We start from the raw sequence: 14,661 nt of genomic DNA, 5'->3' as shown, positions 1-14,661 counted from the left end.
TGAGAATGGATATGTTCCTGTATCTTGATTTAATTTTTCTTAACTTGTCCATGTAGCAGTACTCATTAAAGTGAAATTGCATAATTCAAATTTTTACTACTTTCATTTGTTTTTCTTTGATATGTAAATAATTGACACAAGGTGGGGGATGAAAATTTTCAGTAAAATAAGAGCATGTTTTCATGAATATTTGACATGTCGTGAGTTCATTTCTGACATGAATATCAAAAATAATCATACTTTAAATTAAAGCTGGGTTTATCCTTTGTTAGTAACAGCAATAAAAACAGTTCGTATAGATACATTTTCAAACGGTATGGTATCCAAAAAAAAAAATAGGTGCTGTTTTGGGTCATGTTCACGATTTTTACAGATTATCACGAAAATTGAGAATATAGATTGGAAAAAAAATTACGTTAGTATTAAAGAAGAACATACAATCATTTTAATATTAAAAAAATGATTAGTTACAATAAGAACATTTAAAAAAAACAAATAATAATGTTTTTGTCCTTCGAAATGACAGTCGACAGGGCCGAACCCTCAAATTGCCGAGGGTGCTGCTCAAGTTAGTGTATTTAAAGCTACAAGTGACATACCTAATATTGAAGGCAATATAAAAATAAAAAATAAAAAATAAAATAATCTTTATTGCCACATCTTAATACTAAGTATACAAAACATTACATTATACAGTTTAAAGGAAAGAATAACAAACAAAGTAAGATAACAAACAAAACAAACTTAAACTTATTAACTTAACGTAAGAACTATTGTTAACCTATACAAGTATATTTGATGAGGCAAAGGGTCCCAGTCTCAGCGTGTGCAGCGCCAATGGCTCTGCGCTGGTTTTCAGACTGGTCCCGGACGGGGTGGGGACGGTCGTTGCTAACATGTGTAAAGTAGGGTTTTCTGTGCTTTTTGGGGTACGTGGTGTTTGTATGTGTAGTGTATGTGGTGTAATGTGTGTGTAATAGCGTACTTAATTGTGTCTTGACATTACATAGAGAAGATAAATATATAAATAGATAAATAAGACGGAAAAAGGTACCAATGAGTAAATTAATAGATAAATAAATAATTAAATAATAATTGGAGTTTACAATTTACTTTGGATATTTAAGAAATGTGTTCGAACTAATTGTTTGTATTTTAAAAATGCTGACGGTTCTCGCAATGGGGGTGGAAGGTCATTCCAGACCTTACTGGCGGCAAATTTAAAACTCCCTCTGAAAGCTGCAGTTTTGTGAAGTGGGGTTAATAGTTTCGTGCATTTTCTGAGCGACCTTAAGCGCGTATCGTTTACCCATTTCAGTTTATCAAACAGATAACGAGGTTTTTCAAGGTCTAACACTTTCCGAACGGCGCAAGCCAAATGCAGTCGTCTTCGATTTTCCATGTTCAGAACATTGTATTTGTTAAGAAATGGAGTGATGTGTGATCTGCATGGAACTGTATAGCAGAATCGAGCACATGCGTTCTGCACCCGCTGTATGGCCTTCTTTGTTATAGCTAGTAGTCTCGGTCCATAAACAATGTCGGCATAGTTGAACAGTGAGAGAACTAGTGACTCTACTAGAATTTCCCTGGCTTTAACCGATAGATATTTGCGGATATTGTATAGCACCTTAAGTCTGTAGAATGCATTCCGAATATTTATATTTACATGTTCTATATAACGCAATTCTCCATCAATGATTAGTCCTAGATTTTTCGCGTGTTCTGCTTCAGTGACTATCTCCTTATTAATGCAGACTCTTGGTTTTTGTGTTTTGATTTTTAAGCGCTGATATTTAGTGCCCATTACTACGAACTGGGATTTAGACGGGTTTAAAACCAGGTTATTCTTGATTGCCCAATCCGCCACTATATTTAGGTCTTCGTTAATTTTACTCACTGCTGAACTAAGTTCACCTGGTGCAAATGAATAATATATTTGGGTGTCATCTGCATATAAATGTGCTTCACAGTGCTTTAAATTTTTTACAAGGTCTGAGGTGTACAGAATAAACAGCAGAGGACTTAAAATAGACCCCTGAGGAGTGCCACGACTGATCACTTGTGTAGATGAGTGCGACAACTCACCCTTATTATTCGGTATTTCCACGTACTGCTTGCGATTTGTCAGAAATGACTCAAACCACTGACACGTCTGTGCGGAAACACCGTAGTATGCCATTTTTGATAGCAGCAGTATTGGGTTAAGGCAATCAAAAGCACGTGAGAAGTCCAGCAAAACGAGGATAGTTCCTTTTCCTCTGTCTGATGCCGCGATAATGTCATCTGTCACGTTAGCCAAGGCAGTCGCCGTTCCGTGCTTACTACGAAAACCGGACTGTATGCTAGGTAGTACATTATTATTTTCTAAGTACATAGACAGTTGCTGACTGACAATTTTTTCAATTATTTTAGACAGTACCGGGAGAATGCTAATCGCACGCAGATCTTTGTACTGCTCAGTTTTGCTGGACTTAGGTATTGGCTTCACCTTCGCCAATTTCCAAGCCTCGGGAAAAATTTTAGAAGAAATTGAGGTATTAATTAAGTGGGTTATTATCGGCAGTGTCACATCCAGCGTAAGTCGAATCATATCAATGTTGATATTATCGTAACCACTTGCACTTGTTTTTATTGAGTCAATTATTTTACGGACGTCGCTATCTGAACAGCACTTAATGTCGAAGACATTATTAGTCGGCTTCTGACCTTCAAATATTTTTTGCATTTCTTTATCTGTACTAGAGCTCCCTGGCAGCGTCAAAAAAAAGTTGTTTATTTCATCTGGTTTACATAGATGTTCAGGTATAGTGTGTCTATCCGTATCTCCTATACTCGATGAGTTTTTTAAGTGCTTCCACATCTGTTTTGGACGTGATTGGTTTTTATTGACGTAAAAATTGAAGTAAGCAGTCTTTTCCCGTTCCAATGCCCCAGTAGTATAATTACGAAGATCTTTATAATATTTTCTATGTACCTCATTATTTGTTCTTTGAGCTCTCTTTAAAGCAGCATCGCGAAGGCCCATCATGGTCTTAATATTTTCTGTGATCCATGGTTGCGACCTATCCGTTATTTGCAATCGACGCATTGGTGCATGCTTGTCAAATAGGTCAGATAAAAAACAATTGAATCGACTTACTTTACTTTCTAGGTCTGTTGTGTCCTTTATTTGGCTCCAAGGTATCTGTCTAAGATCTGCACGAAAATTATCTATATCTATACCATCCAAAGATCTTTTATAGATATATTGTTTGACTGGTTTGGGTTTAACATAAATTAATTCTGCGATTATCATAGCATGATCGCTTAGAGTAGGGTTATGATGCACATTTATTGTTTTACAGATAGCGGGACTGTCTGTTATAAAGAGATCTATTATAGAAGAGCAATTTTTTGCGACTCTAGTAGGTTCACTAACGATTTGTTCCATACTTCTCTGCGATAGAAATGTAGATAATTTTTTGGCATTAGGTCTGTCCCAAAATTGAACATCAACATTAAAATCAGTCAATAGGAATATGCCCTTATATGCTGCAAATGCGTCTAAGGTTTCATTGAGAGAGTCTAAAGCGCTGTCCACTGACACTGATTCAGGCCTATACGCGGTGCCGACCGCGAATATAAGGATCATTAATATTTTATACCCGACCTTTAAATAAAATTGTAATATAATCGCTACTCTGAAGTATAATGAAGTGAAGTGCTTACTGACATGGTATTTAGACTATCGTTAAGATTTTAATTTTTAAAGGGGGCAAAAAAATAATAATTGAAAAAATTAAATATGTAAATAAATCACAAAAGAGTTACTTTTAATTATAAAAATATAAGGATACCTACATTCTTATGTTTTAATACTCATTATCATTACTTATTGAACGCCCCTCGTACATATCGTTGTCTGAGTACCCTTAACACAAGCCTTATTGAGCTTACCGTGGGACTCGGTCAATCTGTGTAATAATGTCCTAAAATATAATATAATGACCATGTATAAATTATTGTAAAACATTGGTTGGTACAATGACATCGAGGACACAATCATGCTGAATTATGTAAGAAAATGAAACAAAGAAATACCTACAACTCCTACAAGACCTCTAAGTTTCAAGTATAAATAAATAAATAAATACTATGGGACATTTTTTACACAGATTGACTGAGCCCCATGGTAAGCTCAAGAAGGCTAGTGTGGGTACTCAGACGATATATATAATATACAAATACAATATATACATAGAAAACATCCATGACTCAGGAACAAATATCTATGCTCATCACACAATAGCTAGGAACAAATTATGGAACGCGTCCGTTGCCACGATCTAGATAATGAATATACACTGAATTGTGCAAACTATCGGACGTAAGCCGTGGACGTGAACTTGAGCGCACGGACGTCCGGACGTCATCTGGCGAGCTGCATGTTTTATGACTGTGCACACTAGTTTATCAGTCGAGGTCACCAGCCGCGTCCGTGTGACGCGTCCCATAATTTCTTCCTAGCTTATTTTAGAACTAAATAAGTAGATACCTACTGGCAAAAAAGACGGGAAAATGCGTGTTCTCATAATGGAAGCATAGAACCACCTTCATCATCCTCCTTGCGTTATCCCGGCATTTGCCGCGGCTCATGGGAGCCTGGGGTCCGCTGTGACAGCTAATCCCAAGATTTGGCGTTACTAGTTTTACGAAAGCGACTGCCATCTGACCTTCCAACACAAAGGGTAACTAGGCCTTATTGGAATTAGTCCGGTTTCCTCACGATGTTTTCCTTCACCGAAAAGCGACTGGCAAATATCAAAGACATGTATAACTCCGTATAGACAGATAAAGTCTAAGAAAAAAACGTACCTCAGTACCATACAGAAAAAGATACGGTGGCCTAGATGGCATTACACCTTTGGGGTACGCTCAGCTAGATGGCGCTAATATTAATATTTGACATTTTAAAACATATCAAGCTAAGAATATGGGCCAAATTGTCAAAACTGAGGTTCAAAAGTTTTAAGCCTGTGTCAAGAGATGGCAGACTATGCACTGTGATTACACATTTTACTTCGACAGTAACTCTCTATAATACTCGATCCTCTTTGCAAATATCAAATGACATTTGGACATAGTTACGCAGAAACGTTCCAATCCACATGAAATTGTCATTTAGTTTTAGACCTTGTATGAAAAACAAAAGTCTTTCATTTCAATGACAATTTCAGATGGATTGGAACGTTTCTGCGTAACTACATCCATTTCGAACATAAGCTCCGAAAAAACTAATGGAACCACCTTCATACGATACAAAAATGAGCGAGAAAAAGAGCGCTACGTGACTATGCAACCCTAAGACACTTGGAAAATGAAACCTTCCTGTGTGGTATTCTTGCGCCTGCTAGAATAGTGTCAGCAAAACCCTTAACTAGTAACAATGGATTGCTAAGAGAAAGCTACTCTTCTTTATTAAACAAGTTCCTATCCAAACAGTTGACATCTGCTTATCTTTCAACTCTGTATTAATTAACAATATTACTATCACTTCACTCGGTCTCGTCTCAGAAAATAAACTGCCGAACAATCACATCGATTGTTTCGTAATTCTCTTGAATAATTATTCTTATTTATTACCCGAGCTACTAATAAGTCACTTTTTCAAAAGAATTTCTTAATACATATAAGTACAAGAGAAGCCTAATATATTAATACTAAAATACATATTTTGAAGACCACAGCCAAATACCACTAGACCCTACTCATAGTGTGGTGTTCCTGCCGGGGAGTAAGGCTGCCAGAGCTCAAGGAGTGTGCGGTGTGCTGGTGACGGAAGGACCTACGGAACTAATTTGTTCCGTCTATTGTCCTTTGAGTCGCCGGCAACCCAAACCCTCCTAAGGACTTGTATACTCTTTTTTGCTGTGTACTTAATCTCGACTGGGGGGCAATTGTATTGTAACCGATCCATTTTTTCCATTATTACACTATGATGTTGAGTTCTAACTACATGGAAAAAATGGACTAGTTCTTTACAATTGCCCCCAGCCGGGATTTGCCCCGCTGTACCTTACAAGTTTCTAATGGGCTCACGTGATACTCCCTGAGTTGCAGACGTCCATATAGTCATACTAATTATGAAAAAAAAACCGGCCAAGTGCGAGTCGGACTCGCCCACCGAGGGTTCCGTACCTACAAAACTATTAGGTACTTTTACGTTACTCACATAAGTCTAAAGACTGGGCTAGGCTAGAAGTATAGGTTCTCTAATGAGCATAATTGTGTTTAGCGCCACCTCTCGACGAATTCGCGAACTAATTAGCACAGCTTGCGTGAGGTCTTTTATAATGTTAACCAAATTCAACATTTTTTATTTTATTTTAAAGTAGGTGTTTTATGTAAAATTTCGTAGCTATAAATTTTAACACCTTTATTCATAAACGTACACTAAAGTTATCCAGCCGATAAAGTTCGTTTGTCCCTTTCTATCACACCAATACGTCGGAAAGAGACAACCGAACTTTATCGGCTTGATAACTCAGTGTACGTTTATGAATAACGGGGTGAGTATTACCGTACTGTAAAAATGTAATGTATACGGATTAATGAATTTAATATAGATAGGTAATTATTGATATGTGGCAAAACGAAGGAAATTGTTTACACCTTCGCAATAAGTATCTAATGATATTTTTTTAATTTACCATGTTACTTCACGTACCTACTTAGGTACTTATTTTAAAAACTCTAAAAATGTCTATTGAGTTTCTGTCGCAGACCACCATGTGGCTTCTGCATATTCTGCGCTGTGATAGAGTTGCCATAGTAGGTATGTATATATTGTATAATAGGCAATAAGAGGCAAAAAACATATTGTGCTAAAATATTTAAAATACCTACAGTCATTTCCGAAACGTGTGAATTCACGTCAATACTTTCTTTTATCAGTATTACACGGAGTAGGTAAACGTTTCGTGGCAGCGGCAGCGCACACTGCAGAGAGCGCACGTGGACACCGGCGCGGCGCCACAGAATATATAATAGCACAAGTAAAGAAGGCCCACTGCTTTGATGTTTCCGAAATGCCGCCTTTTTAAATACCTACAACATTCTTACAAAGAAACGAGCCGCACGTGCGCGGCGTCCGGTGATAGGGTTACCAATGGATCCAAACGAATTAATACTCACATTAAATGTTATATTATTATATTCAAGTCTTGAGTACTTTCTAGGTATATACGCTGTATTTATATATTTTTGTTCAAGGTTCCAACATCACAAGCCTTATTGAACTTTTCCGTGGGACTTAATCAGTAGTAGATCTGTATAAGAATATCTTTTGGTATTTATTTTATTCAACATGTCTATTTAATTAAGTATTATTAGCCATTCCACCCGCGGACATCGCTTAAAAAACCTCGCGACGTAAAGTAACAATAGAAAGTGCGAACGTGCATTCCGTGAGAATGTGCGCCACCCCTGAGTAGGCCGCGAACTCGCGGCCACAGCTCGCGGCCGCCAGGATATACTTGTAGCGCGGCGATAGGATAGCGGAGTGAGCCGCCCCTGGCAGCGCCAGCGGACGCGTCTGTGTGCGTGAACTAGGTATGCATACAACTACAACTGCTGTAGGCACCGCCCCCCCCTCAGCGCGTCCTCTGCGGCGCGGCGATAATCACCTAGCCCTAAGGCCCTGGCCCCGTAGCCGAATGGCATTTCTCCGACGCCAAACGAAAGCGATACGCCGCTGGCTCTGTCGCGCCAATACGCAAGCGCGATAGAGATAGATATCTACTAGCGCTTCGTTTCGTGAGCGTTTCGTGAGCGATTGTGCCATTCGGCTAGCCACCCTGGTTTCTCTGGCCCGTCACACGCGCCCGGCGGCGTTTGGATGTGAGCCGCATGTACCGTTGTGCCACACGCTGTCGGTCGCGGGTGCGTGGGTTTTCTGACCCTTGGTCACCCGTCGTCGGCGACGGAACTCAGAAGCTCTGGTAGACTGATTTTTGAACTGTTGTGTTGTGCTCTGATCAAAATGAATGCAAAAATACTTACATTGTAATTCTTAGAGGAAGAAGATTATACGCGACTTAATCCGTCCATATAAATATTGATATTACCCAAAAAAAAGAGACAGTCAAACGATATTTTTGTATGAAACCGGCAAAAAGAAAGTGAAATTTTTAACTTGGTACTCAAACACTTGCATTGTAGTAAAGAAAAAATTACATCATATATTCGATTAAGTATATCGAAAACAGTTCACAGAAGTACAATTCATCCATTGAATTACTATGTACTAACATACTAGAAATTACACCCCAAACAAAGTCTGTGCTCCGGCCGGCAGCGCGCGGCGCATGCGTGGGGAGGTACCGTGTCATAGAGTAAGACTTGACCAATGACCACCTAGACGCGACACTCTTAGTGTAGACCTTTTTTTATACTTTTTGTAAAATACTAACCCCTTATTCATAAACGCACACTAAAGTTATCAAGCCGATAAAGTTCGTTTGTCCCTTTTCGGCGTATTGGTGTGATAGAAAGGGACAAACGAACTTTATCGGCTTGATAACTTTAGTGAACGTTTATGAATAAGGGGGTAAGTAGTTTAATTTTAGCACTATCATACATTGTGCTATGTTTAAGTTCTACTAAGTAAAACAAAAATACATTATTGATTTTTTCATATACCTACTTTAATTGCCCTTGAAGAAAATCATAGGTTATTATTGTATGAAAATATCGATTACAACTCGTGTTAGAACTGTGTAGTATTCATAAGTATAACGTGAAATAAATTTAACATTTCTCTTTTATATATTACAAACAGAATATAATCACAATTACTATACTTCATTACCTACATGTCAAGTCTGTGCGATTATGATGCGATTAATCTATGATTTCGTTCAACAAAATGGCAGCGATAGCTTCGCGTTTGAGGAGCGCGTCCCTTCATTGAAATAATTACTTAAATAAAGATCGATTAACATAGCGTGTATACTAACCGATGAAATGTGACACGTCAGTTTTATTCGATTTTCTCGTATGGCTTAAACAGCATCTTGTTGCGCAGGAAGGCATTTTTACATTTTATTTGTGTGCAGGCAGAAACATAAGTCCAATGGACTTATGTTTGTAGCGCAAACGTTTTGCTCGCAGTGTCCTCTCTAGTATTACCTCAATGAGTTCATCATTATCTTTAGTGAAGTCAGTCATTTTCCATATCACCCGCCGTCCGTTGCTATTGTACAAAACGAATACAGACCGTCGCGTGCGGCGTGTGACCTTCGCCCGTCGAACCACCCGCCGCCGGCGACGTTTCAAAGAAACCACCCTCAAACATTTCCGAACAAAACATTCGAACGTCGTCAGTCGCGGACCCGCGTAAAAAACCACAACACATTCTATGAACATTGGTCAAGTGCGAGTCGGTTTTCGACTTTTCCATACAAAGAACTCATGAGCGCCTGAACGACTGTGATGGCAAAGTTAACTTTTCGCACTTTCAAGACTTTACGGATATATCTCGGAAACGATAAGAGATAGAGCAAAATGGACTTCAGATTTGGGCTGTCGTTGGCACAAATTCTATGTTTTCGTCAACAGAGACCTTTTTTTGGACCGATTTGAACAAAATTTTGCTCAGTCCACTTACAAACGGTCTTAAGCGCCTCCTTTTTAGTAGAAACTTAAGTCATTTTGGCAAATGAAAAAAAAATTTTAACAATTTCTAAAAAGAAAAAGACAGAAATGAATTTCTTTCTACCTGTCCATCACGCTTACAAAATTTTAAGACGTTTAGTACTGCTTGCAGCGTCAGTGAGTGAAAATCTTAATTTGAGTTTTTTTCTCGTAAGTCCGACTTACGCTTGACTGTAGATTTCTAATAGGTTTTCCTGTAATCTACAGGTAGAGGGCTATCTCGTGTATTTTTTTGAAAATTTTACGCTAAGTAGTTTCGGAGATAAGGGGGGAATGGTCATTTTTTGTCTATTTTCTTAAATTACTTCTAAAGTACCAAAATTAAAAATTAAAAAAAAATATATTTCAAATGCTCATAAAATTCTCTTTCATTTGATATATAACACAATATAGTTTTAATAACTTTGATTTTTAATTTTCAAGTTTACCCCCCAAAAGTGACCCCTATGATTAAATTTCATTTAATTAAATTACATGTCCGTCTTTGGGCCACAGGTTTACATATGTATAGAATAGAATAGAATAGAATAGAATATAATTTATTTCAGTATAAAAACACAGTTATACAATGCATACACAATGAGATGAAAAAAAAGAAGACTTATAACTAACATGTACACTGTAGGTAATTACACTGAAAAAGGTGAACACTCAGCATAATGCCCGGTCCTACTGGAGTAGTACCCGACGCTGGTCTTCCGTGAACACCTGTAGGGAGCGTAGTTGCACGTAGCTATTTATAATTACTACATATAGGGTTATATACCTATATTTTATACATATATGTACTTCACAAAATTTTTGACGCTAACAATTAATTATGACGATTAGTCTATTAAGAGAAAGGACAAGTTAAGTGGCTATTCTTGTTTTATATTTATTTTAAGAATTTTGTACTACAATCAAGTTAAATAACAATTTGGAAACTATGCAGATGAAAGCTATAAAAATTACAAAACTTCAATCACCCTGACATTGACTTTTGCTTAGAAAGAAGATAACGTTTTAGTTTTACTTTAAAAGACAGTAAAGAAGCAAGTTGCCTAAAAGGTGGTGGTAGGTTGTTCCAGCATTTCGTGGCAGTGTACTTAAAACTGCCCCGAAATGCTGCTGTTTTGTGTTTAGGACATATGAGAAGCGTAGAAAGCCTTTGGCGCTGAAAGAATCGAAGTTTGTCATACAGGTATCGAGGTGCTTGATACTTTACAACACCAAATAGTAGGCAAGCAAAATGGAGAAAGCGCCTGGATTCCATGTTCATCAGATCACTTCTGTTAAGATACGGGGTTACGTGAGTTCTTGGTGGGATTATGAAACAAAAACGAGCACAGGCATTTTGAACTCTCTGAATTACTTTCTTTGTGTGAGATAAAAGACAGGAACCTATAACCGTGTCAGCATAATTAAGTTTAGATAATATAAGTGATTCACATAGTGAGATTCTAAGGTCTATGGATAAATAATTTCTAACTTGATAAAGAACCTTAAGCCTATAGAAACAATTCCTAGCAACATCGCAAACATGATTATGAAATCTTAAGTTTTGATCCATGATCACTCCTAGATTCTTGGCTTCTATGACTTGTTCAATGATACTATCTCCTATTTTCAATTGTGGCACAAACTTATTGATTTGTTGTATTTGTTTCTTTGTGCCTATAACCATAAACTTTGATTTATTTGGATTTAAGACTAGGTTATGTCGTGAGCACCAATCAGCTATGTGGCTCAGATCCCGGTTAATTTCATCTACCGCGGAGAGGGTTTCACTAGGGCGACATGGCAAATAGAGTTGGAGGTCGTCCGCATAGATATGGTAGTTACATTTCTTTATACAGCTAACTATATCCGCGCTATACAAAATGAACAATATTGGCCCCAATATCGAACCTTGCGGAACTCCGCGCGGAACAAGCGAGGCGGCAGAACAACTATTAATACCACTTTCATTGCAGAGTTCTACTCTTTGAGTACGGTCTTTCAAATAATTAGAGAACCATTTCAACGCAACAGAGTCAAACCCATAGTAGGCAAGCTTGGATATTAGTAGATTGTGATTAATTGTGTCAAACGCGCGTGAAAAGTCCAGTAACGCCAATAAAGTTCCGTTTCCAAGATCTGCCTCTGTCAGAAAGTCGTCGACGACATCTAGGAGTGCAGTCGCTGTGCTACGCCCTGCTCTAAACCCAGATTGTTTTTCTGGCAAAATCCCATTAGCATTTAAATACTCCGTTACTTGCTGACAAACAATTTTTTCAATGACTTTGGAGAGAAATGGTAAAATGCTGATTGGTCTGAGATCCTTGCAGTCAGCCGGGTTATTATTCTTAGGTATTGGTTTGATTCGAGCTTCCTTCCACATACTAGGAAATTCTCCAGTTTTAATAGACTTATTTACTAGAGCTGTAATAATTTTCAAAGTATGTGGAAGTGTCAATAAGATCATGTCGCGTGATATGCCATCTGCACCTAGGGCATTTGACTTTATTTGCATAATAATTTTGGAAACGGTCTCATCATTCACATGTTGAAAGCTAAATATAGACGAACTGTAACGGTTAAATTCATAAAAGGTAAGTTCAGAAATCGCGACTTTATCATTTCCTGGGATAGTAAGGAAGTGAGCATTTATTAAATTAGGGTCGTATAAATTGGGAGGAATACTTGACTTGGAATTGAAGTTAACAATATCACGTTTAATATGTTTCCAAAGTTGACGAGGATTTTTAGAGTTTTTATTAAGTTTGTGTTCGAAATATGCCTTTTTCTCTGACCACAAAGCCTCATTAACGACACCTTTAAGTTGCTTGTAATACTGTCTATGGGAATCTAGTTTAGACGTTCGAAATTTAGAATGAGCTTCATCTCTCAGCTTCATCATTTGCCTGACCGTAGATGTTATCCAGGGGTATCCTTGTTTTTTAATTAGAGTTTTTTTTATTGGAGCGTAAGTATCAAAGATGTACAGTATATATGCAGTGAAAGCTTGGATGGAATCGTTAATATTATCATATAAAAGTCGATCCCAATTTACGCATTCAATAAGCGAATTAAATTCAGTCAAAATTATATCTTTCAAAGGTCGGTATACTACAAGTTTAGGCAGCAGCTTAGGTTTTCTGATATTCAGGCTACATGACACAAAGGCATGACTGCTAAGATCCGGGACATGATCAACTATTAAGTTGGAGACGCTGCAGTTGCTACATATAAGATCTAAAACTGTCTCCGAGTGATCTGTGAAGTGAGTGGGGCCCGTAACGTATTGATTTAGACTCATATTGTGTAAAAAGTTTACCATCTTCTTAGTACTAGTTCCGTCATTAGAGCTCATATCGATATTAAAGTCACCCATCAGAACAGTATAATCAAATGTGGAGAAAGCACAACAAGACTCGGTCAAAGCATCTAAAAACGTATCAATATTTAACCACGGGGGGCGGTAAGCGGTACCTATCGCAATTTTCTGACCATTAACTTTAATACTGATCCACATTTGCTCCACGAGTGGTGACTCCGGTGGATGTAGTTGGCGCGCGTAAATGCCAGAACGGAGGTAGAACCCGACGCCGCCGCCCCGAGTCCGGTCGCCCGCGGGCCGCGGCACGTGACGCAAGCGATACCCCGTCGGCTTCGGCGCCCGGCTCTCCTCCCCCTCGCGCAACCAGGTTTCATTTATTGCCAGGATATCTACACCGTGTCGCTCGAACGCCACCATAAATTCGTCATGGCGCGTTCCAAGCGAGCAAGGATTTAAAAGACCTAATTTCAAAAGCTTATCAATTATAAACTGTATAATATAAGAGTGCGAGATATGTACATACTTTTTCCCCTCACTAGCTCAGAAACACGTGTTTTGTCCTTCAATACCAGCGGGTAAAAACGCATTTTATCCACTAGTGGGTAAAGTAATTTGACCTTGAATAAAGTCAAATTAACTGCTTTAAAATTGATAAAAGTAGGTGAATCTAGTAATAAAGATGATTTACCACCTGTGGAACTACTGGAAGCAGTGATAAACGCATTTTTTGCGTTGTAGTTTCCTCGCTATAGTGAGGGGAAAAGTTTTGTGTTACACTCGGGTGCAAATGTATTTTACTTCTCGTGTGTTAAAAAACTAGCAAGTTCAGGATTCTATTCTCGAACCACTCGCTTCGCTCGTGGTTCAACTATAGAATCCTTTCACTTGCTCGTTTTTCAATTCCACACTCGGCGTTAAAATACAACTTTGCCCCCTTGTATAACAAATAACTATAAATTTACCAAGAACTTCTTTAAGATAGTTACATGCCGTGAATTGACGAATATACGCACATTCATGTTTTTAATATATTGCATACCGTGGTAATGAAAGTAATATTTGAATTCTTCATTAAAATTAGCAGTAGGCATACTTAAGCAACTTGATTCCTTATCAGTCATTGAAACAAACATGATTGTTAAAATAAAACCTTTATATCCAGTCAAAAAACATATCTTTAACTTTTTGAAAAGAAATATCAAATAAGTAAATATTACAAGTGAGCACAGGGTAATTGTAATTTTATTCACATGCGTCAGACACAATAAGTAATAATACACATCTTTAAATTTATGAGGTCCGGATAGTAGTGTTAAACTATTGAAATTAGAAACTAGATATATGTTTAGAGGGTAAATACATACACATACACGTACAGCAGTTATATTCAAATGTATATAAAAGCGATTACATATTAGACATAGTAAGACGACACCGGAGTTATTTCCTATCGGAGGTAGTAGGGACCACACCGAAAACACGTTCAATGTCTTGTTCGACACGTTCAATGTCTTGTTCGATATGTATGTGTACCAAATTTCAAGTAAATCGGTCCAGTAGTTTCGGAGAAATCGGCTGTAACAGAGGGACAGACAGACACACGAGTGATCCTATAAGGGTTCCGTTTTTCCTCTTTGATTTCCTCTTTGAGGTACGGAACCCTA

Source organism: Leguminivora glycinivorella, chromosome Z, assembly GCF_023078275.1.
Source record: "Leguminivora glycinivorella isolate SPB_JAAS2020 chromosome Z, LegGlyc_1.1, whole genome shotgun sequence".
NCBI classification, from domain to species: Eukaryota; Metazoa; Arthropoda; class Insecta; order Lepidoptera; family Tortricidae; genus Leguminivora; species Leguminivora glycinivorella.
This window is presented reverse-complemented; position numbering follows the sequence as displayed.